Genomic DNA, 27,824 nt, shown 5'->3' on the forward strand with positions numbered 1-27,824 from the left:
TTGCAGAAAAATGACAACTGGAAATATGCCGCGCGTGGAATCGAACTGTGGTTGAGTTCACGTTCAAAAGCAGCGTCCAGGCTCTCAACAATGCTGCTAGTGTGATGAGCAGATATTATGGCGATCCCCAAGGAGAGTATGCGGAGTTTGATCCGTGAGGGCGATGCATTGAAGAAAGAGGTCGGTTGATTTTTATTCGTAGCGATATCCTATTGGGATAATTACGGAAGTGTATTTAGGACATAGGCCTAACCAACAAAAAAAAGGAAAGATTTCCATATACGAAGTTCACTCAACACTCTGTGTACAAACCCTATGAGAGTGGACTGAACATTTTTAAGTGTTTTCTAAGAAAATGCTTGTATTTTCTCACTGTTCAAATTGACTTTGCTGACATGAAATTGCTATCTGGGGGCTAGCCCCACTAGTGTGGCCGTCGGTATGCTGCGCTGAACCTTTGGCCACACACCGTGGTACCGCGCGCTACTGAGGACGAAGTTTTTCATAAAATTCAGGGCAGTTTCTTACATTTTCAGTTTCTTACTTTCTTATGGTTGTATTCTATGATGCCTCCTATCACTTCTGGGATGCTTAGCATGTGCTTAGATCTAATGATGTTCCATTTTCCGAGATATTCTTCAATCTTTCTGGAGCCCATATGCACTCGTGAAACGTCTGGTGGTGGCAGCCATTTTGAATGTGACAAGAGATGACCTCAAGCTGTGACGTCGCGTTTATGCAAATTGCTTGGCGAGGGCGCGAGTTGCAAATGCGACGGCTGTTTCCTGTGCCGTAGATCCTGAATAGAGATCCGGTGCACGTGGCCCCCTGACGATAAATGCATGGTACAGGAAACAGCCGTCGCATTTGCAACTCGCGCCCTCGCGCGCTCGACAAGCAATTTGCATACACGCGACGTCACAGCTTGAGGTCATCTCTTGTCCCATTCAAAATGGCTGCCATCACCAGACGTTTCACGAGTGCATATGGACTCCAGAAAGATTGAAGAATATCTGGGAAAATGGAACATCATTAGACCTAAGCACATGCTAAGCATCCCAGAAGTGATAGGAGACATCATAGAATACAACCATAAGAAAGTAAGAAACTGAAAATGTAAGAAACTGCCCTGAATTTTATGAAAAACTTCGTCCTCAGTAGCGCGCGGTACCACGGTGTGTGGCCAAAGGTTCAGCGCAGCATACCGACGGCCACACTAGTGGGGCTATCTGGGGGCTTGTTACTAGTTAGTCAATACAGAGGAAAATTAGTGAACTTCGCATATGGTAATCTTGCCAAAAAAAATGTCCGGCCCTCTATTTCACCCGGACGGATTACTAATTCGCCCGGGCGAATTATTATTTCGCCCGGGCGGATTACAAATTCACCCGGGCGAATTACTATTTCGCCAGGGCGGATTACTATTTCGCCCGGGCGGGTTACTATTTCGCCCGGGCGGATTACTAATTTGCCCGGGCGAATTACTAATTTGCCCGGGCGAATTACTATTTCGCCCGGACAGATTACTAATTCGCCCGATAGTCTGACGTAGTGAATGGCCTACCACCTACTTACGGCAGTCAACTGTCTGGTCACTGGTTCCCTGACCATCATGCTGACCTATATTGTCGTGTTCCCTAACGTGGCGCACTTCGAAGCTTACCCAACTTTCCTCGAGTAGTGTTGCCAAACCTATTTGTTGACAAACTTCAAATTCATGCAGTAACATACTGGTACTTTTACCTTATTAATGCGAGCTATTTAACCTCTGTGAACAATTTCGGTTTCATAAAATTTAATCCGAAATTCAAAAACGGTGGCGTCCGGAAATTGGGCACAAATTCGCGGAGTGTTCCCTAACGTGGCGCACTTAAATAAATCTCGGAAAATTCCAAATTAACATTTAAGAATTTCTGTTAACTTGATAAATTCTGATAAATCATTATTATCTCTACTTACATACACAGCATGATGTTTGTCAGAAAATTATTTTCTTATTTTTTCGGGGCATTTTCAAAGTGTTCACTTTGCACTTGAAAATAAAATTGGAAAATCACGCCAAAATAAGTTTATCTTCTAACTTTGTAACGGGTAAATAAACTCGCGATTTATGAACGGGAGTGTTTAGAACTTGATGAAATGTCACTTTCTGTGAAATTTCAGTTAAAACTTTTGCTCTAGGTAGGCGCTACAGGCGAAAAATCAAAGTGCGCCACGTTGGGGGCCGCGCCACGTTAGGTTACATCAACAATACTAATAGTTTTCAACGTCAGGATCTTGACTTTGGTTGTTGGAACCCGACTATCAACCGAATGGTTCTCGGACTTTATTTCCGTTTTAAAAAAGATCAAAGGCAAAGCCACGGATTACAAAGAAAAAAAGAAATCTAACGGGCCTCTTGACATTAAAAGAATGCAGCGGCTATCGTTACGGCAGCTGTCACATGACTTTCAACTGCTGTCGTTACAGAACTGTCTGGTTCCCTGACGTTAGTCCTAAGCACAGACCTTTTCTCAAAGCAAATGTACATTGATTTCAGGTGGACGCCTTTGCAGTTGAAAGCCAAGGAGTTATTGAGGACATGGGGCTGGCCGACAGGAAACAGCGGCTGCAGAAATTACTGCAAAGGTTGGCACTTGTTTCAGTCGCATTCTATAAATTTGGTGTCCACTTTTAACATGTTTCATCTGGCATGTACGATTTTGTCAATTCTGGATCATAGAGCTATATTAAATTACTAAAGCGCTAACTCGATGTACAAAGTAATGCCTGATGGGCGCATCCATGTTTGTACACAAACCTATGGGGAACTAGCAAATTTTGTACAGCTTTTGTATGGCTGTTTGCATATCTGCGTTTGTATTCCATACCGGTGCGTCATCGAAGCGGATACGCCCAAAACCGAAACGCACGATCAGCAAATGAGCGTGTCATTTTGCTCTACGCAAACAGCGCAACGCGTGCGCGTATTCGCTGCAGATGCTTTTTGCCGTGACGTTTTTTGAACTGTCATGACGCGCTTAAGTTGTTTGCGCATGTTCTACTTGCACGTTGCATTTAGAGTACACTTTCAAAATTCAATCCATCTCATTTCATTATGTTCGACAAACACGCGCATGAATTCAAAATGTCTGCGCCCAGGACGGCTTCAAAGCATCTCCGCGCGCAAGAATGAGGAGTTAGCGCTCTAGTAATTTAATATAGCTCTATGTTCTGGATGCACTTTTAAATGCCTTATTGAGTGGACTACTTACCGGTACCTAACAAATGAAAATAGTTTGAACTCATTTTTAATGGTACTTGTCTCATTTAAAGAATGATTTTATTATTTCTTTGATTGTTACTAGTATTTATGCATGCTGATGTGTATTTTCAATTTCATGTTTACAGGAGCAAAGATTTGATTAAGAAGACTACCAAGTTGGAGCAGCGTGTGACCAAACACACAAAGGCATGTTCAATGTATCTATTCTTTATAAGCAAAACAGTAGATGACGCTTTTTTGAATGCCCCATTAGGAGCAACACAATGTGATCTGATACACCGTACCCTCTGGAGACATGCTCACAATAGGGAACAAAAGATTGTATACACCTGTACATCTCCACAGGGCAATTTCTATAGATGAATACGTCTCCACAAGGTTTTCACGAAATAGATGGATTTTACTCAAAAACTAGGAATTTCCAAGGTATGTTGATTTGTTGCAAATGGTAGAGTTTTAGAAAAGGGATATTAAGTCCGAATTTCAGCCAAGGAAATTAATTCTGGTTAAAATAAGAGCATTTTGAAACTGTACTTTCAAACTCGAAAACTTTAGTACACGAGAACAAAGAAATGTCTGCACAAGGATACACATTTTAGTATGTGTGTGCTAGTTCACATGTGTACATGTACATGTATGCATGAAGTTCGCACAACCTATTCATTCTCATTGTGCACAAGCTCGTCGTAGCGTCTTTGGGTGAAAACGAGGCGCTGTCGGCAATGCATTCGAATGTCCCTCCCAGTGGTCTCCCCCAGCTCTCTGTTTCTTACCGTTGAGGGGGTACTTGTGCAGAGAGCCCAGTAAATAAACATTGGGGAGAGCTTTACAACCACTCCTTGAAATATGTTACTTTGATATTAACACATGCAGTAGATTTCTCCACTAAATGTGAACATTGTTGTTTGGTGGTTAGAGTAAAAAATTGTTGAGTCTGACGCCCAAATTTCGGTCTTATAATAAGGCCCCCCCCCCCAAAAAAAACCAGTGCTGCTTCTGATTACATGGCATTCGAAAATTGGGTAGGTAGGTAGGGATTTTTTTTTGGCAAATTTTTTGGTGTACGATTATATGGAGGCGTCTGCGTGTAGTCAAGGGTAAAAGGTAGAAATTGGTGGTTTTGGGTGTTTTTGAAGTCCAATCCTGATTTTGTAATGCAAATTGGTGAGCGGAAAGTTTGTTGGCTAAAACAAATGGGGGGGGGGGGGGGGGGGGGTATGGGCAATTGTGTTTATGTTTTGTCACGCCTGAGTCAGATTTGTAGTGAGTTATGACTTTTTTTTCACCGTTTTGTCTCATTTTGATGCTCTAGGGCAAGGAATCAGCCCCAGTTAATCGGTTTGATGAGGTCAAAGCTGATGAAACGAAGAGGCTTAGAAGTCTCAAGGTAAGTCACCATCTTTCCTTAAAGCTATAGTCCATCATTTGTAATTAGTGCATTTTGTTCGTTTGAAGCAACAAAAGTGTTCAAAATCTAATGAAGGATACTGAACAACTTACTTGATGAAGTTTCAGCTCAGCTTCAGCTTTATATTCCGAGAAAAATAGCATTCTAGGATCTCAATTTCAAATCAAAAGTTGCTAAATCATGTTTCGAATTGTTTTGAATTGCAGCTTTACGCGATGTCGCGCACTGATCCGACGAATTATAGCAACCGCGCGCGCCTGTGCGTCGTTCCAATGCTTGTGCGCGCTGCACCGAATAACTAAACGAACAACTAATTTAAATTTTCCTACGGTGCTTCTTAAGAAGCACCGTTGGAAATGTCTTCTTTGGTTGATTACTTCAAAATGAGAGCTTGCCAGAAAGGATAATTTCACAGGGAGTTTAGTCCCCTTACTATCTTCCAACCAGTATGTTTTTCAACAATAATTACGCCGGTTACTTTTTTGCATAGCTGCAAATGATGGACTCGGGCTTAAAGACCCTTCATTTTAATCAATTCAAAGGTTTCGACATTTTCACTCTCATTTTTCGACTGGTCAGGCAATTTTTTTTTATTAGACTGGATACCTATCTTCATATTATGAGGATATGGGGTACCAAAGTGTGACGTCATTTAGAACCAGAAAGTGTAGTGCAAACGAATGGAGTACGCGCGCGTGTTGGTTCTTGGGCTGAATCACGCGCATGTCTTTAACACACGTTTTGTGCGCGTGACGTATTCACTTCGGTACTCCAGATACAATGCTGTCTAAAGGGTGATTTTCATGACGTCAATAATGAAGTTCCATTGTGACGTTCGCCGTTATATCCCAACAAATTTGCTTGCACTGAAATTTGCATGAAATATGGATCAGCTTTAATACTTCTGAAATTGAATTGATTCAAATGCTATTTGCAATAAGCCTTTTCGGAGTTCCAACTGCGCGCATTCGTAACCTGTGACAACGCACATTGTTTGTCTCAAATGCCCTTTGACAGTACCCACAATGCACAAACAGCCTATTTGTAAAGTCAGTGGCGCGATGTTGTCAAAGGCCATTTGAGACAAACAATGCGCGGTGTCACAGGTTACGAATGCGCAGTTGGAACTCCGAAAAGGCTTATTCTACCTTCCCTGTTTTCTGATCTCTGGGTTTGTTTGATTTGCAGAATCGCCTGGAGAAGCTCAAAGCAAACCTCATCCCGGATGAAACGGAGGAAGAGTACTTTCGGTCAGCCACATTCAAATTCATCAGATTTTCAAATTCAAAATAAATGTTCAAAATAAACCTTACCCTTTCAGATCCTTTGAAATTCATTAGGTTTTTCAAGGATTGAGGCCAGTAAAGCTCGGCCGCTATTATTTTGCATGGGGGCTTATTAGTACCCCTAGAAAGTAAAAAGAATAAGAACGATTTTGCGGGGTGTTTAGTACCAGTACGATCTTTAATCCAAGTAAGCTTTTTGATAATAATTCGTTAGGTTACTTTTGGGAGAAATGCAACTGATCTTATATGCCCTTAAGAAAAACGTGGTCCTGCATGATAATCCAAAGCCTGGTGGGTTTTGAAGGATTTTGTAGGGTAAGGTAAAAATCTATTCCCAGATACTAGCAAAAGTTTTCTTAAACGCAAAGTGACATGAAAAGTTGTCTTTAGATTTATAAACTTTGTGAATCTTTGTCAAGAGGCTGCAGCATTGTGTGCATGTTGGCATGTGCTATGATTAAAAATAGATTGTCTGCCTGATTTGAGAAATATTGCTTTAATATTGAGTTTTATCCTGTACTGATGTTATTTTATAAGCAAGAATTTAGGGAGTTTGTGAGAGCAATACTTAAAATTTCCATGGGCGGGACTTGAACCCATGACCTGCTTACAAAATAGCCGAGTTTTAATGAGTAGACTTGGCTCTCAAAGGAGTTATTACGAGGATTTTTTTGGGAGAAAAGTTCCTCATTTTGAACCCACTGGAAGTCAAGTCGACTGACTTTTGGGGATCCTCCTACATGTTCTTCTCAATACTTTAGCTGCCACCATTTGTTTCTGATTTGAACATCATATTGAAAAAAGAAAATCGAAAAGCTAGAAATTTGGCAAAATCAAAAACAGTCCTTTTTACACGATTTTTTTTTGGTTTTAGCTGAGAATGTGTTATGTTTAATTTATAATAGTTTTTTGTTGCAAATGCCGAATGCTGCTCGTTAACCCTTCCATGCTTGTCTACTTCATGCCACCCCTGCCCTTTTTATAGCGAAATGGGGGATGAAACAGGCCCAACACCCTCACGCAAGATAGTCAGTGTTGGACCTGGTGCTAACAGCACACTAGAAGATGATGATGAGGAGGAGGAGGAAGAAGAAATGGAGGAAGAACAGAAGGAAAATGAGAAGGATGAGGAAAACGACGAACAGAAATCCGAGGAAAACCAGGAAGATAAGAATACTGCCGGAAAATCCGGGAGCAAATTAAGCCGGTTGAGCCTCTTCCGTCGCTCTTCCAAAAGCTCCAAGGATGCTGCTACGAAGCCGAAGGTTACCGAGGCCGAGACGACGGGGGAAACGAAGAAGGAGAAGAAGGAGAGGGAAAAGCGGGAAAAGCTGATGGAAAAGGAAAAACAAGAGCAGGCCAAACGGGAAAAAGCGGGAACAGGAGAAACGGGAAAAGCAGGAAAGGGAGAGGCTGGAGAAGGAGCGGAAGGAGAAGGAGAAGAAGGAAAAAGCCGGCAAGAAGGGTGCGGCGGGAAAAGGGAAAAACTGGGAAGTCTTCCGTAAGTCAGCTGGAGGGAATCAGCGAGCGGTCAGAGGAAGATGAAGATATGGATGAAGGAATGGAGGACGATGATGATAATGATGATGATGATGATGATGATGATGATGATGTTGATGAGAAAGATAATGAGGATGAAGAGTTGGACAGCGTTGATGAAGAAGATGATGAAGATGAAGATGACGATGAAGCTGAAGACGATGATGAAGCTGAGGTAGATAATAATAATCGGAACGATGCCAAGACGTCAGTAGCCAAGTCACCCAAACGAAATCTGAAGAGCCCGTTTGGTCGCAAACAAAAGACCAGCCCTCCGAAAGACAGCGCGAAGACGGAAGAGCCCAAACCGACGAAGGAAAAGAAGGGTTGGAAGCTGTTCCAGCGCAAGAGTGACAGGTGAAATGCACCGGATTGTTGGCTTTGGTTGTCGTTCAGTTTGTGGGTCAACTCTGCTTACTACCATTCACTGGACTAATGTCCCTTCACACCATGCTGTCTGTCTGAGACAATTCACCTCATCACGGATGATGAGTCTTTGTGTGTGTTTGATCATAGTGGTTGCTAACACTGTCATGTTTGTACTCAACCCAACATAGGTTGCATGCATTGTGCATTAACTGTACCAATATTTCCGAATCCTCACATTAATGTGTTTGCATTGTCACATTGATCCACTAAAACCCATTTGACAATTTGTCCTGTTTTCCCTAACATTCGTGCATGTCTTAGATGTTTTACATGATGGAGTGCATAGAAATAGTCGTGGAGTGCTTGCAGTGTTTGTACAAACTTATAATTTTACACTGTGCACGTGTTTATGCTAACTATCTTATTGCTGCGAATTGGTTTGGAACAGTTAACCAATGTATACTAACACTTGTAACAAAGTTTCCTTTTCATGAGTGTTGTGTTGTTGATGCATTTTTGTACCAGCTTATATAAGCCCATAGTTTATACCAGTAAGTCTGCTGGCACACGTGGAGTTTTGAGTGAGTTTTTCCAATTTTTTCTCCATGGTTCATGTTTTCGACAAAAATCGGGTGACTCTGTTTCCAGTCACTAGCTGGCGGGGGTTTCTTGGTGAATTGTGATTTGGCCAAAGAAAAGCTCTTCAGTTTTTCAAACCATAGTTCAACATGAGACCCCACCCCATTAACCCTAACTACCTAGGCATTTTTGCTGCACAATCCTCCATTATTTCTTGAATGTGGTCCTTGGAGGGGTGACCACTGCCTCAATCCTGCAAAATCCTCCGGCAATCACTGTCAGTATGTTGAGGCAGAGCCAGTGGCATCCTAGAGCAGTGCGGAGGATTTCAAGTAAAATTTATGCACGGCAGAGCATAAACAACACAAGGTCTGGCCCAAGACCTCGACACAGTGCATTCTCCAAAATCAGCCGCACGTTTTTGCCATATGGCCTCAATCCTGCTAAATCCACTGTTTTGCAAAGAGGATTTTGGAGGATTTGAGAAGGTTAGTGTTAATGAAAATGGAAACTACCTACAGAATTGGAGGTCAACGACTTTACTTGCATTTCCCTTTCTTTTTGAAAATGTCCCAGTGAAAGAATATCATTCCGGGTCTGATGTAATCATGTCAAAATTGAGAGAGCTGAACCCTCATCTGGTGTAAAATACTTAACTTTCAGAAGAAGTTTCTGAAGATTTGCTTGGGCTGATACGTGTTGGCATATTCATTCTTTTGATGTTAATGAATGGTGTTATTCATGAATCATTTTTAATCAAACAGAATGAAAGGAACCCATTTTGAATTGAAAATGTGTCAAATAAATTTTACTGGGGAGTTAAAGACGGCAAAGCTTGTGTGACACCAGTTGCAGTACTTTATTAAACTCAACTCTCAATAAGATAAGTTGTTTGCGGTAGCACCATGTGGTACATGTAAATCTCTTTTGTGAGTAAATGTGGTTTTGAAAATAAACAAGAGGGAACTCAACTTTTCGGACATTATGTTCAGCCCATCGGCAGGAGACTGAGGGATTCCAACGGTGGAGTGGTTCTTCTCAGAACCACACATACTCACAGAAGAGATTGACCCCATGGTGCTACTGCAAACAACTAATTGCCTTTTCACCATGTAAACCTTCAAATCGTATCAACTCTCAATGCTAATTATGCATATGTGAAACTTCCAAATTTCAGGAAAATGACGGCTTCTGCTGGTGGTGACACAAAGGAGAAAGGCACCCCAGCGAAGGAAGCAGCAGGCAAGAAAGACGAGACGAAAAATGTTGGACCCTCAAAGGCAAACTCAAAAGTGGAGAAGGAGGAGGAAGAAGATGAAGATGACAACGAGGAAGATGATGATGATGATGAAGAAGACGATGATGATGAGTACGAAGATGAGGAAGAGGTTTCAGTTGAGGAAGATGATGATGAAGGAGAAGAGGTATCTGGAGAGGAAGACGAGGATGACGACGGAGAAGAACTTGAAGAGTAAGGGCTGATTAAGATTTACAAGTGGTGGAAGAAATCGCAGATTTCAAAATCTGGTTATCCTCATTTCGTTTTCAAACTGAATAACTGTTACCTGATTTTACCAAATGCTCCCATTCACCCCTCAGTCATGCCATCAAAAAGTGACGAGTGATTTGCCGCTTGCAATGCCCTCCATGAGTATTGGGTATAGGCGGACGCAACTTTGCGTGACCTCGGGTCAGTGCGAGATAAAAACAAACGCCTCGCGTATAGCTTTGCACGACGAAAGTGCGTTCACCTTGGAATGTTTTCACCTCGCTAGCTGGAAGTGATGCGCAAGTTTTGCCCTATAGTTTTGTGGGATTCAACGACAACTTGCCAATGACAAAAACACTCCCAGATCTGTCATGTTGAAAAAGTGGTTGGAAACTCTCAAAATGGACTGGCTATTCATGAACCCAAAAAACTGCGGTCAAAAAATCAAAAGTGTTCGATCCAAAGTGAGTCAAAACTAGTCAAAAATTGAAATTTTGTTCAACAAATTTACTCTCTGTTTTTCGAAACATCCCTCTAGCTACATAATGGAGTGTCCAGCTCGCGAGTAAGGTGTAAACAACTCCTTTTTATGGAGATTGGCACACAATGACGCGCAAATGCAGCTGTGGTGGGTGCGTTGTGAATTTAGGACTATGAAATACTGACTCGCTGGTAGTGTTGTGCATGCCTACGGGAGGATTGTGAACATTCAACCAATAAAACGGTAAAAGGCACTGGATTTCATAGGAGTCCAAATTTCATGTGACACTGGAAAATTGTATAAGACCAGCCAGCCATGTCTTTATCATCCGTTTAAGAAAGTCCACGTGATGGGCTCTCAACCAATGGCAATGGGTAAACTGTCTTAGGTTTTTATGAATTGTTATTCAATAGTTGGAGACGGTTCACTTCACTTCGTAGTATACAAACATGATTCCCCCCCCCCTAAAAAAAAATCAGTTCCAATACCCTTCTAAAACTCTCTTAAAAAAATTTTTGTCCACAACATTAATTTCATTGTGCCACCAGTACGAAATCCATTTTTTAAAATTTTTTGGCGAAAAGAGATATCTCTTGTCTCTCAGTTTTAATTTTTTAATAGTAAACCAAAAGTTTCATCCTGCCAGCAATCTCAGACTTATTTTTTATTCGGAGTGCAATCAGTTGGCTGACTCGACTATTCCGTTTTCTACTATATTTAGGGAAGAAGAAGAGGAAGAGGAAGAAGACGAAGATGATAATGATGATGAAGATGAAGATGACGACGATGAGGAGGATTATGAAGATGATTCCCAGTACGGAGCAGAGCTAGGAGGGACTGGTGGCTCCAATGTCAGCGATGGTGTCTTCAACCCACCGGATGAAGGGGTAGGCCATGCTTTCTGCTTGTGTCGTAGGACCAGTCTTGTGTCTTCTTTGCACCTACCGGTATCTCACTGACTGACTGACTCCCCGACTGATTGACTCACTCCCCGGCTGATTACCGACTTTCATTTGTGACTGACATTGTAGGCTGTTTATTTGCTTGGCTACGGCCGGCAATGACACACATGTCTATTAGGCAAAAAAAAAAAAATATTCGGTCTCTGGTCAGACCAAAGTTCCGGAATTGACGCGGCGACGCGGCTTTTTTTTTTTCTTCTTCAAGCTTGGATTGTACAGACAAGGTGGGGTACTATTTTGCTTTTTTGGTGTCCTCATGTACATGTACATTGGTGTCCTTCATAATTTGCTTTGGTGCTCTCGTTCATTTGCCGTGGTGCAATTTCCCATTCCTTGGTGCTCTTTGGTAAAAAAAATTGAGGAGGTGCGGCAATAGAGGGCGCTGTTGGAGCTACCGCAGAACATTTTGGAAAAAAAAAAGATTGACGCGCATGATTAAAATCGACGCGCCCGCTGACCAGAGACTTATTTTTTTTTTGGCCTTAGAAGTGTCTTTAGCTGCTTTCATAGGTACGTCTGTGATTGCAATCCCTAGCCAAGTTATCAGATACCACCTTAGACTGGTTGAAGACTGGTTGAGAGAGATGGGCAGTGCTATCTTATAGGATTACCCTGTAATACCAATAAATTGGCTGCATCTGACCCATTGTGTAGACAAGTTGCATGCAAGGCCTTCCAGTGAATAGTCATTCTGAATCGGTTAAATACAATTTCGTGCAGGCTGAGACCAGCTTTGCTGGGCTTGCATAGTCTTCTTTAATTCAGGAATACTTGTACAAATTATGCTTCAGTGACTCCGACATTTTCAGAATCGATTACCATTCCAATATTTTGCCAGCTTCCCAAATTGGGGGGAACCTCCATGAAATCCACAAAAAATTGTATTCATTTGCTGATCTAAACATGATAATTTACTGCTGAAACTTGCCACTTGTTAAATTTGCTATATTTATCTGTTCTTTTCTTCTATTAAAGATGGAGCAATTTGAAGCGGTCTGTGACTTTGTTCCTGAGCAGACGGAAGACCTGGGCTTCAAACGAGGAGATATCATCACGGTTATTAATACCAGGTTTGTCACTCATGAGAATAGACAAATTGGGGCACGTGATCACTGAATGCTTACCAGGCCCCCTTCAAATTTGCCTAATTATGTGTTATTTCTGATAATGAAATAAGTATTCCTGTGTAAGAAATGGTATTGTAATTCACTAGTCTGAAGAAACCTCTGGAGAGAAGATAAGAAAGAAAATGTTCAGTTTAAGCGGTGGGAGGAAAACCCCCAGATAATATTCTCAGGAAAACTCCGGTAATCATGTAGGGACAGAAAAATGCCATCCATATGCCAGCCTGGGTGAGATTCGAACCCGGCTCATAGAAAAGATGTACCACCACCAGGAGTCCCCAAAGTTGATGTTTAGTAAAATGTGGCAGGGCCAAGATTATGTTGTAAATGTTTATGTGTTTATGTGTATTAAATAGGAATAGTCCCCCCCCCCTTAGAAAAGAAATTCATTTTAGTTGAAGTTTAGATGTCCCTCCCCCTTTCCTGCAGGGTAGTGTGCCCCCCTGTTTGTTTATTTTAGCCCACATGTTCCCCCTATATAAGCTGCCACATGTTCTAGCCTCACTCAGTTTACCCAGCAGACCAGCAGAGACAAGATCTATATACATTTATGTTCCTTCTATCGGAGAGTGTTTTTCTGCTTGAAGTTTATCTGCTGTTGGAGTCAATGATTTTTCTGCCAAAGTGTCTTTGAAAGATCCATTATGTTACACACCGTGTTCGTTTTTGGTTTTAGTCTCAGTTTTAGGTTTCAGGTTTTAGTCTTTACTTTTGGTCTTGATTTTCATGGTTTTGGTTTTAGTATTATCTGGTCAGTTTGGTTTTGATTTTCAGCTCTTGTTAATAAATTCTTTTTGCTTTTTTTTTTTTTTTTGGTTGGAAATCTAAATTTGTGTCTGTTGTCACTATAAATTCAATCTCCTCGCGACCTTTCCTTTCAAAGATCCTGAGTTTGGCTTAGTTTGGTTAGTAAATCCCCATATAGAGTCTATTTAGTGCGAGTTCCCCATAGTGTGTCGTTTTTCCAGGTTACAAAAGCACAAGTCAACAAATGAAGGTATGCATTAAATGTTGTAATTATGCTGCTGCCGACATGCGTTGTGATGCTTGTTTTGAGCAATTAGTTTGAAACTTTTTTTCAGAGAGGATGGATGGTGGATGGCTGAAGATGAGGAAGGGAACCGGGGACTGGTACCCAGCACCTACCTCAAGGTGTGTATATATGACCCCTTCCAGTACCACAGTGTTTATTGACTTCTGTATCTTAAAGGGAATATACAACATTTGCAAACATCGAAAAACAAAACGACCAAATTTTTACGAAATACCTTAATAGGATGTTGGTAAATGACAGTCTAAAGCATCCTGTAAAATTATGGCACCAGGTGTGAAGTCATTTTCAAGAAAAGTGGTATTTTTGTATAAATTTCCAACGGTGGTCGACTGACCACCGTTGGAAAAACCGAACTATTTTCAACTACTGCTACAAATTTACCATTTTTTTAAGTCCAAATTTTGTTTGCTATCGGTTACATGTTCATGAACGGGGTGCAGGCCAGCTAGACTGATTCCCTTACCTTACATTTTTCTGGCATCTATAAAATTGAACCATTTCATCTTTAGTGGAGTCAGGGAACCAGACTACTTGAACTTTTTTGAAATTCTTGTTTTTTCCAGCATTTTCGAACACCAAACTTCAAACATGTCGGTTTAACAATATTTGATCTATTATACTAACCCCTCAAATAGTTCATATCTGAAAATTACAGCAAAAGCCAATGATGTACATTCCCTTTAAGTGCAACATTTGTGATGCGATCAAGCTTAATGAGTCGTTTGTCGGCAATATTTTTTTGGAGATAGAGGCCAAAATAGGCCTACTTCATCACATCATCACATTTCTTGGTGTTCCGACTTCCATAATTTTTGAACTAAAGATGGTGTCAGCATGCGGTTTTCACATCAGTAATGCTGAGATTGTGCTCTTTTCAAATCTGTAATAAAAAAATTTGACCAGGGTCGACTAATGACTCATTAAGATTGATTACATCAGATATTTTGTTCATTTCAGCCGAAATCACGAGACCACAGGTTGAAATTTCACTTTTTTTTTCAAAACTAGATTTCACTATCAAGGGACCATTAATGTGGAAAGGCAGTATTCTTACTTCTCTCACAAGATAATGCCATGGAGTGTCCTCATCCCTTTATCCAAATCCTGGTTATAGACTTGAAATGAAACTTAAAACCTAAATTTGGAAATTGTCTTAACCGTTTATTTCAGTTGAAGAAAGAGTATGGTGACTACAGGGACCTACAGTCGCCTGAGGACGAAGGTATGTTGAGAAAAAAAAATTCATGTTGTATAAAATACTGTGTAATGATTGAGATCATTCCATACATCAAAACACAGCCACATGCCTGTAAAGGGATGTAAAGTTGGCACGTTGAGATTTACACAGGCATGCAACTTTTCCTCGGATTAGCTGATTTTTTTCTCTTGTTTAATTTCCCATGGGTGCCATTAAATCTAGAAAAACACTGTACAAAGTCTTTGAAAGATTTGAATTTCCTCTTTTTTGTGACTTCCCAGTTGCATGCCTGTTTACGCAATGTCTGCGTTGGGCATTTGCATTTTCGAACCAATATTAACCCAAAAATAAAGTTTCACCAAAACTGATATTCAAAGCAAATCTGTTAACATTTTATCATCAAAAATGTCATTTTTACTTTAAGTCCAATTCATTGCTCAGTTTCAATTCAAATTGTATGTGATTTTTCTGTAGATCAAGCACATACACAAGGTGGTCGTCGAAAATCGTAAGTGCATTACTTTCACATTCACGTATCCTTGATATCTTTAGTTGCATGACATGTTATGTTTATCGAAGGGTCATTCTATAAATTCAGGATCCAAAGTTTGACATTTTTTCTGTCGCCGTAACCTCTGAACTTTGTATTAATTTGCCACTCATGTATCATTATGAATGACTTCGAAACAAATTTTTATTTGTTGTGTAGGTAGTTTTCTACAGTGGAACGCGGCTATAACGAAAATTGTCGGATCCACATAAATTGGTTGTAATAGCGATCGTTCGGTGTAGCGATTTTAAGCTGCTGGTGCTCTGGTACTCACTTTTCAATGAATAGCGCCCTTCAGAACTTTACCCTGCATGCCCTGGTTGTTACTGAAAGACGGCTATGAACACGTGCCGACTATGTAATTATGTAATTACACAGTTTTAGAGGTTACTACTTACAGAAATGGGTGGATTTCCCCTTCTTATTCCTTGGGAAATAATAGCCACTTGTCGCTCTTCTGCTGACATTTGACAACAATGTTCGGTACATTTTGTACACAAAAATCGGGAGCCAAGCACGATGTTCGGTATAGCTGAGTGTTCGGTATAGCAGTGTTCATTATAGCAACGTTCCACTGTTTTCATAATCACTCTTGGACAACGACTGCATTAAGGAGTGCATCCAGAAATTTTGTCAGATGTAACAGGGACAGAAAAAGATATCAAGTTGCTCATTTGGAGAATACTGTTTCCTATAAATAGTTCAATGACCATTTTCTGGAATTTTCATTTCAGAGGAGTGGAGTTGTGGAAAGGACTAAGAAAAGCAGTGAATGAGGTCAGTATCAAAATGTCTTTGCTTTTTTTTGTGGCTGTAAAAGTTAAACTGAATTCGGAAATTTAAAGTTAACAAAGAAATTGACTGGAGCGGGGTTTGAACCTGCGACTTCGGATTGCCATTCCGTTGCTGTAACAACTGAGCTATCCAGCCCTTTGTTTCATTTTTGTCACTGTCCTTTGTTCAAGGGGATATAAACCCATAAAGCATGACTGGTAAAACACACATCAATATTTCAAGGAAATGTACAGTCAAAGAATAGATTCAGTAAAATAAGAGTGATATATTCAGTAAAATAAGAGTGTTTTTTTTTATGGCTCTCAAATTTTCCTAAATATTGTTGTTTGAATTAAAGACCAGCGTGACTGATGTGTTGACTGCTATGGGTGCCATCCCGTCTGGCTTCAGACCCTCCACCACGGCCAGACTACTTAAAGAAGGTAAATTCATTATAATGTGACAATAGTGCCATAACATTTGGATTAATAAACCGTCATTTACAACTTTTGTAAAATCAGTTGCTCTCCCAGTGATGATTTTGAGTCTCATACCAATTTACCTTGCAGTACAACAGTTTTGAATGAAACACTGACCAAAATAATCCACCTACGTTTAGTTGTGGTATTTTTACATGACAAATTTTGGTATTATTTGCGGCCACACAATAATTCAGGCTCATGTTTTTGTGCGTTTTGGTTGCAAAACGAACTCAAAATAAAAGGGTATTTTCAGAAGATCAAAACAGTCTACAATAGAAAAAGTAGCTTTTTCCGCTAAAATGAAACATACAATTTGAAAATTTGTGTGGAGAAAAATTGAATATGTTGAAGACCATGGGTAGAACAACTTTAATAATCTTGTGTATTAGTAGTTAGTACCACAGCATGTAATTCAGAACAGTGGAACAGATGGGGTAGAAGGGTGAAAATACGATAAACAAGTACAGTATGTTGATTTTTATGTGCCCATGTTTAGCGTATTATGATGAAATTATCATGATATGGATGGGTGGCTAATGCGAATGGGTGGCTAGTGCATCAAACTCTTTAGACTTTTTCTCCAGGCTCTCCGGTTTTCCTCCCTCCACAAAACAAAAATCAACACTTTTGATCTCTGGCTGTGCTCTGTGGTCAAGAATGGGTCGTAAGGCGGCTGCCTAAGGCGCCTTTACATGCCTTTGGTTTGACCACGTTGTTGCCGGGACCTTCGCAGTTCAGGTTTTGAACTGCGAAGGTCCCTGCAACAACGTGGGCCCCCCCCCCCCACCCCAATAAAATTTTTATAAATTATTACGTTATAAGTATCCATTACTTAAACTACTACACCAGCAAAAGTCTGTCAGTCTTCTGATGATGAACAGAGCATTATGTTCGAAACGTCAAGTTAAACCAACTGGTTCTTCTCAAAACCACACAACTCGCAAAGAGATAGAATTCACATGGTGTTACCGCAAACCTCTCATCCATATTATTATCCCCTTATAAATAACTTTGAAAAGAAGTGGGTGTTTTTTTTAACTTGGGGTATTTTTTTTTCCTTGTTTGTGATAGACCAGTACACGCTCTGTAATGTTCTCAAACCTCGTCTCAGCCAGTCTCGTCTCACCTTCAAGGATTTGTTCTGGAATCCCAAGGATAATCAGGTATTCATACCAGTCATTCTGTAATGATGAATCGATCTAAATCTGGCCAGACTGCCAGTGAAAGAATAGTCACTCAGAATCAATCTGATAGACTATTATTCACTCTGGGACCAGCATTACCAGGCTTATCTCGTCCTGTTTTCTTTGGTTTGACAGATAAGAACACGAACGGTACGCGTGCAGAAGATGATCTCGCTGGTGATGCTCAAGAACATGCCGCAAGTAGGAGCAGGTTAGTTGATATTTCAGATGCTGACTCATGAAAAGACTAATACACAAATGTAACTTTAATACTGAATCCTGACATTCAAGTCCACAACCAATGTACGTAAGCAGTAAGCATAATATTTCGGTGTGTGCCATGGCTGTATTTGCATCATTTCCAATGTAGAAAACTCTGTTAAACATGATGGGTTCCCCCCCCCCCCTCAAAAGTGCTTGTGCAAATAAGTTATCATTAGATTTGTGGTGTATTTTATATTACTACACCTCATAAATGTTCACGATCAAATTGGAGCGCGTCATTGGCCGATTCCGCCGCGCATCTGGGAAGCAAAAATGATACGCGCCCAGGTGACGTCATCCCGGTGAGTACACAGCTCGCTGCCGTGCAGTAGTTTTTTTCTGGTAGCACCAAAAAATCCCTCTTGAACTCGCCTCGTAGGCATGTAGTCTATGGCATGTCATCTCTACGGAACCAGTCTGTTGTTCCAAGCCTTGTTACTACTGGAGGAAAAACACATTAAAGAGTGTTGGCACAAGACTATTTCATGGACTGTGACGAAGAACTTGAATTGTGCTGAATAAAGATGCAAAATCTAGGAAGGCAGTTATCGACAAGGCAGTGAGACTACTAAAAAGACAGTGAGGCTACCGAATATTTATGAGGTGCAGTAAAACAAATACAGCATGGTTTATTTCTGGAAAATAGTTGGAATTACTGGTCCCTCGGTGTAGGTCAGCTTGACTACCTCCCTCCGCTTCGCGTTGGGAGGTAGTCAAGCTGACCTACACCTCAGGACCAGTAATTCCCACTACTTCCTAGCAAACCATGCTGTATTTGTATACTACAGATAAGGTTCTTTGGCAATGTTCTTCTTTTACACTGTTGAAAATGAGGGACATTCCACACAACATCCCCTCAAATTCTCCTGCTCTTCAAACCTATTAAGTTGAATTTAAAATTTAATTTTACACCAAAAGTTGAAGAAATTACATTTTTTACATTTACAGGACTAGAGACAAAGACGAGACATGTACGAGTGGCAGTTTTTGACGGCGACAAGGTGGGTAATTCCTGTATTTTTCCTTTTTTCCACTTGACTTAATGCAGTCCGTGCCATTGCACAAGTCTTTTCACGAGTCCAGTCACAAGTTACAGTGGATAAACAATAAACAAAGAATGCTTTTGCCACGTTTTAGTTTGTGACTTGAATTGAAAACTTGTGATGGACTTGTGATGACTTTTGGATCACAACAGTGCATTTTGCCAACAGAGGTCTGGTTTTTAGTACGTAGGGGATAAGGCCAAAAAAAAAAATAGTCGGTCTCTGGTCAGACCGAAGTTCCGGAATTGATGCGGCGACGCGTTTTTTTATTATTTTTTTAGTGCCTTTTTTTTTCAAGCTTGTATTATACAGACAAGGTGGGTACTATTTTGCTTTTTTGTGTCCTCATTATACATTGGTGTCCTCCATAATTTGCCCTGTTGCCCTTTATCATTTGCCTTGGTGCAATTTCCCCATTCCTTGGTGCTCCTTGGTACAAAAATTTGAGGAGGCGCGGCAATAGAGGGCGCTGTTGTAGCTTCCGTGTTAATTTGAAAAAAAAAAAAAGGTTGACACGCATGATTAAAAACGACGCGCGCGCTGACCAGAGACCGAGTATTTTTTTTTTTTGCCTAACTAGCACAGTCGTGCTCATTCCTTCTTGTTTGTCGAACCATGTATGATTTGCTAATGTTGGCACCTGCCTCATTTTGCATTCACTGTGTTAATATTGCTCCCACAGGTTCTGAGTAATGTCCACACTGTGCAGGCCACTCACATCGAGTCCGATCCCAAGACCTGGAAATTCTCACCAAAGGTACCACAAAAAGTGTACTGACTTTATCAGTAACAGGGGTTGCCCTTAACTTTTTTTTTGACTGGCCAGCCGGACCAGTTGGCTAGAATTTTGACTGGTCCGCCAAGTTTTTGATTGGTCCATCTTATACAGCGTGTACCCACCAGTTAATCAGTTTCACATAAGTCATAATTAGACTATAGTCAACACCCATGTCATCATGTCACCTGAGAAATTAGAGGTCTATTTTCTTCCTCCATGATCCAAGGCCGCAAAAAAATATATATAGTTCTGCCCCAGATTACATGCCTTTTAAAAATAGGGTCGGTCGGTCGGATTTTTGGGGGTTTTTTTGGCCAATTTTTTTTTATGCAGCTTGAGTTGAATGGGGTATTCAATTAGGCCTCAGTATGCGAAGTTTTAGCCTGATTTATTTTCATTGCACTACGAAAGCTATACACAAAATGATGGCCACAAAAAGTGAATAAAACCTACCTTAGTTAGGCCAACAAAAATACTTCTGCTTCCGATTACATGCCTTTCAAAAATAGGGTCGGTCGGTCGGAAATTCTTCTTTTTTTCCCAATTTTTTTATGCAGATTGAATGGGGTATTATATGCGAAGTTTTAGCCTGAACTATTTTCATTGCACTACGAAAGCTATACACGAAATGGCAACAAAAAGTGAATAAAACCTATTTTTAATTATTGTCAATATATTTACTTCGATAATTTCAAAAAATAATGGAAAATTCAGGTCGTTCGCACCATATGCACAACGCTAGTCAAGACGCGGGGAGCTGGCCAAAACTCCGAGGTGTGTGATGCGTGCGTGTGTGGCGAGCGGCCGACCATGGGCCGATCGACAGACCCATTTTTACGGTCAAAAATTTCGGTAAACACACGGCATGTATCACTCCAAATACGATCTCAAAATGAACTCTTGAACACAGAAAATACATACACAGACAAGCTAGATCAATTCTGTAAATTAACTTGCAAAAATGTTCTTTCTCCATCGGTGTTTTCTTGGCATTTTTACGATGTCGAATCCGACCAGTTGACAGAGTATGTGCCTGGCGCCTGCACAATGCATAGCCATGCTAGCGCTATCGATTGCATAGCCGTGCACAGACTAGTTACTGCATTTTCATCATGATGTCTTCGAAGTTGGTGCGGCGGGAACCAGTCATCGCCGCATTGAGCTGGGTTTACGCACATGATTATAGTCACCGTGACATCGAATTGCGAAGTAGTCATATCGCGAAGCGAATTTGTAAAAATAACGGAGGTTTCTTTTGAAAAAAATAGCGAATGTAAGTAAGAAACCAAATAAATACAACAAGCATTTTTTTGATGCAGATTTTTTTCGGCTGGCCAGCCGGACCACTTGGCAAGGTGTTTCAGCTGGTCTGCCGGCAATTCAACTGGCATTTGGCCAGCGGACCACCGCTAAGGTCGAACCCTGAGTAACACTTGGAAAAAAGTGTTGCTAAATAGCATTTAAAAAAAAGGCATATTTTGCATAACATTATTGATGCACTGATATGCTAAGATCTGCTTGCATGGACATGGAGAGTTCTGTTGTTGTGTCACTATCTAAAATGCATTGAAAGTAAATGTGCTCTGTTTATGGTCTTTCTGAAGTTGGAAAATTATGTGGTTTTGTACACTAACAGTACAGGGACACCATGTGTGCGGGTATTGGTTTGCGGTCATAGGCGTGAAGTACCCCCGGATAAGTTCATTTAAATGTGCACAAACCCATGGTGTCTATGCATCAGGCAAGCGTCGGCATTGAGTACAAAAATCACTCGCGGTAGTCTCCCCCAGACTTGTATTCGAGTCACGAAACATCGAGTCCAAGTCCGAGTCCGAGTCACATTTCTCGAGTCCAAGTCCGAGTCCCAAGTCCTCCAGGTCGAGTCCGAGTCACGAGTCACAAAGGTCGAGTCCAAGTCCGAGTCATGAGTCACCTCTAACATTGTATTGGAAAAACGTACATATTAGGGAATTCATAGATTCAGAGTCACCTTTGATATAGTAAAAGGTGGCGATTGAAGTTTGACGTAGTGCCGGTTTTCTCCTCTATTTTCCTCTTGCAGAACTTGCATTCTGCACTTGACCTTCCATTGGCATTTCTCTTGAAGTTAAGATACCCAAAATTGACAATTTTTGGAGTGGATGCCATCATGATCTACGTTGCAACTTGCATGTAACGTTACCGAAACGGGCAGATCAGAAGACTATTCATATCGCGTTATCGCGATGCGACAGCAATACACGTGTGAACGACAGGACGTCTGACAAGAAAAGTCTGGTACCTAATTACCCTATCAATCTTGCACCAATGCAGTATTACGTGCGGACGGCGGGGTACAAGTTTCGGTACATTGATTTCTTTAATCAATATATCGGTAACCGGCCACGGCCACGCACGCACCGCATCGAGCCCCCTGTACATGTATTGCACAGTAAAGAAAAACAATCGACCTACGTATGTGCGCGTGTGCAGTGCGGTAATTTCCGTCGAGTCACAAGTCAGTTCGAGTCCAAGTCCGAGTCCGTAGCCCCGAGTCTGAGTCCGAGTCCGAGTCGTAAGTCAAAGTGACTTGAGTCCGAATCCGAGTCATTAAAAATGTGACTTGAGTCGGATTCGAGTCCGAGTCCAAGTCACGAGTCATACCAATCTGGTTTCCCCTAACTCTCCCTTTATAGCTTGTGTGGGGATACCGGTGTACGGAGTCCTTCGTAAACATTGCCATGAGATTTGGCCCAGTTCTGATTGTGCTCGTGCGTCCCAAGCATGCAGTAGTGATCAATGGCAATGTTAGTATGAGTAAAATGAATCTCTTTTTCATAACCAGCAGTCAGTATTGATGTAAATTGTTAGCATTCCTTTTATTCATTCCAGATGACAAGCATGCTGCCTAGCTCGTTGGATGGTGACTGTTTCATTCGCACCAACCACACGGATCAAAACATAGGTAGGGAGTGCGTCGTTCATAAAAACCGTAACCACAAAATTTACCAAAGTTTGCATTATGAGCTGCACAAAGCACTGATGTTAAATTGCAAAGAATCGCTTATATTAAATTCAGTTAATGTTTGTGTGTTTCTTTCTTTTCAGGAATCCTGTTTGAAATTTGCCTTTCATATGTGCGAACCGTAAGTATGATCACTATCCCTACTTTAATAAGATTAGACCGCTAAATGGGATTGAACAGGCATTTGGAAATATAAACTCCAGTGTGTGCAGTTTGGGATTTTGTTGTTGATTTAATTCAGTTTTAGTCTCGTTTGCAGTTCAAAATGGACAGAATTTTTTTTCCATTCTTGACCCGTTTTGGATTCTGTCCAGTTCAGCTAGGTTTAAAAGGTTCCTAGAGTATAAGGCAAAAAAAAAAGTCTCCGGTTTCTGGTATGGAGCTTGCCCAAAAAGTGGTGCGGCGACAAGGCTTATTATTTTTTAACTTAGTGCAAATATACGGGAGTCCAGAGAGGCCACACAAAGCTTATACTCGATCGTAACCCCATCTAAAAACATGTTAAAATTGTGCAGCAGCAGGATTCCAGTCAAACCAGTGAGTTTGGCGGTTTTGGGACATCATCTTTCATTGAAAAAAAAATGTTTCATTTTGCAGACGCGCATGGCTACGGCAACGCGCGCGCATACCAGAAACCGGAGACTTTTTGGGGGGCCTAAACAAGAACATTTGTTAAAACTGCTGCAAACTGCTTACTGACTGGATTGACCTGAAATGTGCAAATCAAACAACTGTGAGAACCAGTTGTTTTTATTCTAGCAGGATATTTCTCAAAGGTTTCAGAGCTTTCAAGTCTAATTCAACAAAGCTTGATTGCTAGATGTTGGATGGAATCTCCTAGCCACATATGAAAAGAACAAGTGTGAGTGCACGATGAGCTCATGGCCCGGTTCGGGACTGTCTCACTTCCTATGCAGCATAAATGCGCATGTGCAGCGAGAAAGAAAAGGGCTGTTCCGAAAACCGTCAGCAAGAGGGCATTTTATGACCACGGCATGGCTTTTGGTCAATTAGTCAATAAGCCTTTTCGGAGTTCCAACTGCGCATTCATAACCAGTGACAACGCGCATTGTTTGTCTCAAATGGCCTTTGACAACATCTGACTTTACAAAAAGGCTGTTTGTGCATTGTGGGTACTGTCAAAGGGCATTTGAGACAAATAATGTGCGTTGTCACAGGTTACGAATGCGCGCAGTTGGAACTCCGAAAAGGCTTATTATTTTTGGTCAATATTTTGGTCAATTTTCGGGGACAGACAGACAGACCGACCGACCGACCGACCGACCACCAAGTAGCATGTAGAAGTTCCTGCCAGAGCTTAAGAAGGACCCTCAAAAGAGAAGTTCAAATTTTATAGGCAAAACATGATATGCTAGGGCACTTTGTCCAATTGACCGATCACCATATGCGAGTTAAAGGGAATATACATCATTGGCTTTTGCTGTAATTTTCAGAAATGAACTGTTATTGAGGGGTTAGTATAATATATCAAATATTGTTACACTGACATGTTTGAAGTTTTGTGTTCGTAAATGCTGGAAAAACCAAGAAAAACAAAACTGTTCAAGTAGTCTGGTTCCCTGACTCCACTAAATATAAAATGAATCAATTTAGAGATGCCGGAAAATTGTAAGGTAAGGGTACCAGTCTAGCTGGCCTGCACCAGTTCATGAACATGTAACCAATAGTGAACAAAATTTTGACTGAATTAATGGTGAATTTGGAGCAGTAGTTGAAAAACTAGTTAGGTTTTTCCAACGGTGGTCGGCCGACCACTGCTGGAAATTTTTACAAAAATACCATTTTCTTGAAAATGACTTCACACCAGGTGCCATAAGTTTACAGGATGCTTTAGACTGTTATTTACCAACATCCTATTAAGGTATTTCATAAAAACTTGGTAGTTTTATTTTTCGATGTTTGCAAATGTTGTATATTCCCTTTAACCATGCTCCAGCCCTATGGAATTGTGTACGTTAAGTTTTGTTTGTCTCAGATTTTGCGCGTTCCACGTCCATTTGTATATCATGTAATTGGATAATAGTTCACAAGCTGTGTTGACACGATTCGCGATGGGTAAATTACCTAAGGATAATGTTGAATTTTTGACGAGCTTGGAATCTCCTGTGATGTGATGACCCTTTTTACTATGTCAAGTACACATTCTCATCATATCTGAAATCTGCAGAAAACGGGCGAGAAGGGGGAGTTAAGCTGTGGCTGGGTGCACCTACCGCTGTTTGATGAAGCAACCGGGGGCCTGGTAGTCAACAAGTAATCAGTCATTAAATTGTCGTACAATATTGAGTGATTTTGTGTGATAGGTTTTTTTTTTTTGCACTATTGCACTGATAAATAAAAGGTTAAGTGGAGGTGTGTTTTCTGTCATCATATGGAAAAGAATGATGCAGTTAATTATATGATTTGTGCCAAACAATTAAAAATAATAACTCTTGATGGAATTTTGCCTTGGGGATGTACGTGTCATCAAATTCAAATTACTTGTGCCCAGGGTCTATGAAGTGCCAATCAAAGGAGGGACGCCATATGAACAGGACGTGGATGTAGATCCCTCCATTAGCAGAAAAGGTGAGAATTGTAAGAACCTTCTCCCAGAATCCTATCACTTACTTGAGCCTAGAACAGTCGGTGTTGACGTTGAGTCACTTGAGTCGAGTCGGGGTCTCTGAGTTAGTTGGGTCCAGACCGAGTCCGAGGTTTGAGTCATTCGATTCAAGTCGAGTCAGGAGTCCAGAGTACATGTAGGCCAGTGCATTGTATGAAATGGATGTCCATGGACATGGACACACGTATTGGGTGCATTTAATAACAAACACCATTATTTGCAACACCACCTACGATTTGTGTAATTAACATTCTTTAGCGACGTTACTCTTGTAAAATAAACAGCGAAATTATCTTTTAACAGATAGTGTTATGGTAAAAAAAATATGGGACTTGTGTCTGAGTTTGGGACTTGAATCTGAGTTTGAGTCAGAGTCTTTTGCCGATATCACCAAAATTGCGACTTTACTTGAAAGGAAAATTGAAAAAATTGCTGTTTTATTTTTTAAATTACTTTTTGTTTGTTTACATTTAGCCTCGACCAGTAAATTTCGTAACATGATGACAGCCAACAAGAGTCCCAGGCTTGTAGTCAAGCTCTCCATGCCAACCAAAGAACAGAAAGCCGACTTGGAGTGAGTAGATTTGTGTAAAAAAAAAAAAGTTGTTTTAGGCCCCCCAAAAAAGTCTCCGGTTTCTGGTATGTGCGCCCGTCGCGGTAGCCATGCGCGTCGGCAAAATGAAAAAGTTTTTTTTGCAATAAAAGATGATGTTTCAAAACCGCCAAACTCACTGGTTTGACTGGTCTGAAATCCTGCTGCTGCACAATTTTAACGTGTTTTTAGATTGGGATATGGTCGAGAATTAGCTTTATGTGGCCTCTCTGGACTCCCATATATTTGCACTAAGTTTAGTCGGGCACCATTTGCAGTCATCAGCCGACATTTGAAGCAAAAAAATCAGGTAAAAAAAAAAAAAAAAAGCCGCGTCGCCGCACCACTTTTTGGGCAAGCTCCATACCAGAAACCGGAGACTTTTTGTTTTTGGCCTGAGGAGCCAAATTCAGTCTATTGGATCAGTCTATTGGAATGTCAGAACAAGCCATTTCAACTGCGCATGCGCACAATGATATGGATCACAGGTCTTTTGAGATACTTGAACACTCATCAAAGGCTCACGAACATTATGGAGTTCATTACATTTCATTGTGAGCAGAGTGGGCCTTTGCGCAACATTGCGTAACATTGTGTCAGCGCTTTTATCCCGAATGACCATTAACTACTTCATCAAGATATCGAACTGGCTTATTCGGAAAGAAAATCTGTATCTTTGATGTGCGGAGTTTAGAGAAAATCACCACGAGTACGAACAAATGATGTTAAAAGACCCCAGCCCCCGAAACAACCAACAAACCCAAAATGTCATTCAGAATTCAATTCTGGCCTCTAGGCACCTTCTGTGAACTTTAGAGCAATTTTGGTCAACTTTGATTTTTGGGTGAAAAACTGACTTTTTCGATGATGCCGGCTATGGAAAACGTTGAAGTTTTGGGGGCATTTTGTAAAAATCCAAAAGTTTTCTTTTCTCCCTGGATACTGAATGTAATGAGTTGAACTCTTCAGGGAATTCAATTCTGGCCTCTAGGCACCTCCTGTGAACTTTTGAGCAATTTTGGTGAAGTTGTATTTTTGGGTGAAAAACTGACTTTTTCGATGATGCCGGCTATGGAAAACGTTGAAGTTTTGGGGGCATTTTGTAAAAAATCAAAAAGTTTTCTTTTCTCACTGGATACCGAATGTAATGATTTGAAATCTTCAGGGAATTCAATTCTGGCCTCTAGGCACCTCCTGTGAACTTTTGAGCAATTTTGGTGAAGTTGGATTTTTGGGTGAAAAACTGACTTTTTCGATGATGCCGGCTATGGAAAACGTTGAAGTTTTGGGGGCATTTTGTAAAAAATCAAAAAGTTTTCTTTTCTCACTGGATGCTGAATGTAATGAGTTGAACTCTTCAGGGAATTCAATTCTGGCCTCTAGGCACCTCCTGTGAACTTTTGAGCAATTTTGGTGAAGTTGGATTTTTGGGTGAAAAACTGACTTTTTCGATGATGCCGGCTATGGAAAACGTTGAAGTTTTGGGGGCATTTTGTAAAAAATCAAAAAGTTTTCTTTTCTCACTGGATACCGAATGTAATGATTTGAAATCTTCAGGGAATTCAATTCTGGCCTCTAGGCACCTCCTGTGAACTTTTGAGCAATTTTGGTGAAGTTGGATTTTTGGGTGAAAAACTGACTTTTTCGATGATGCCGGCTATGGAAAACGTTGAAGTTTTGGGGGCATTTTGTAAAAATCCAAAAGTTTTCTTTTCTCCCTGGATACTGAATGTAATGAGTTGAACTCTTCAGGGAATTCAATTCTGGCCTCTA

General features: G+C 40.8%; 1 pseudogene; it reads left to right on the forward strand.

Annotated features, from left to right (window-relative positions):
• LOC119740558 lies at positions 1-26,037 on the forward strand (annotated as a pseudogene).
• Positions 26,038-27,824: the final 1,787 nt, after the last annotated feature.

This window comes from Patiria miniata, unplaced genomic scaffold (genome assembly GCF_015706575.1).
Source record: "Patiria miniata isolate m_02_andy unplaced genomic scaffold, ASM1570657v1 HiC_scaffold_10, whole genome shotgun sequence".
NCBI lineage: Eukaryota > Metazoa > Echinodermata > Asteroidea > Valvatida > Asterinidae > Patiria > Patiria miniata.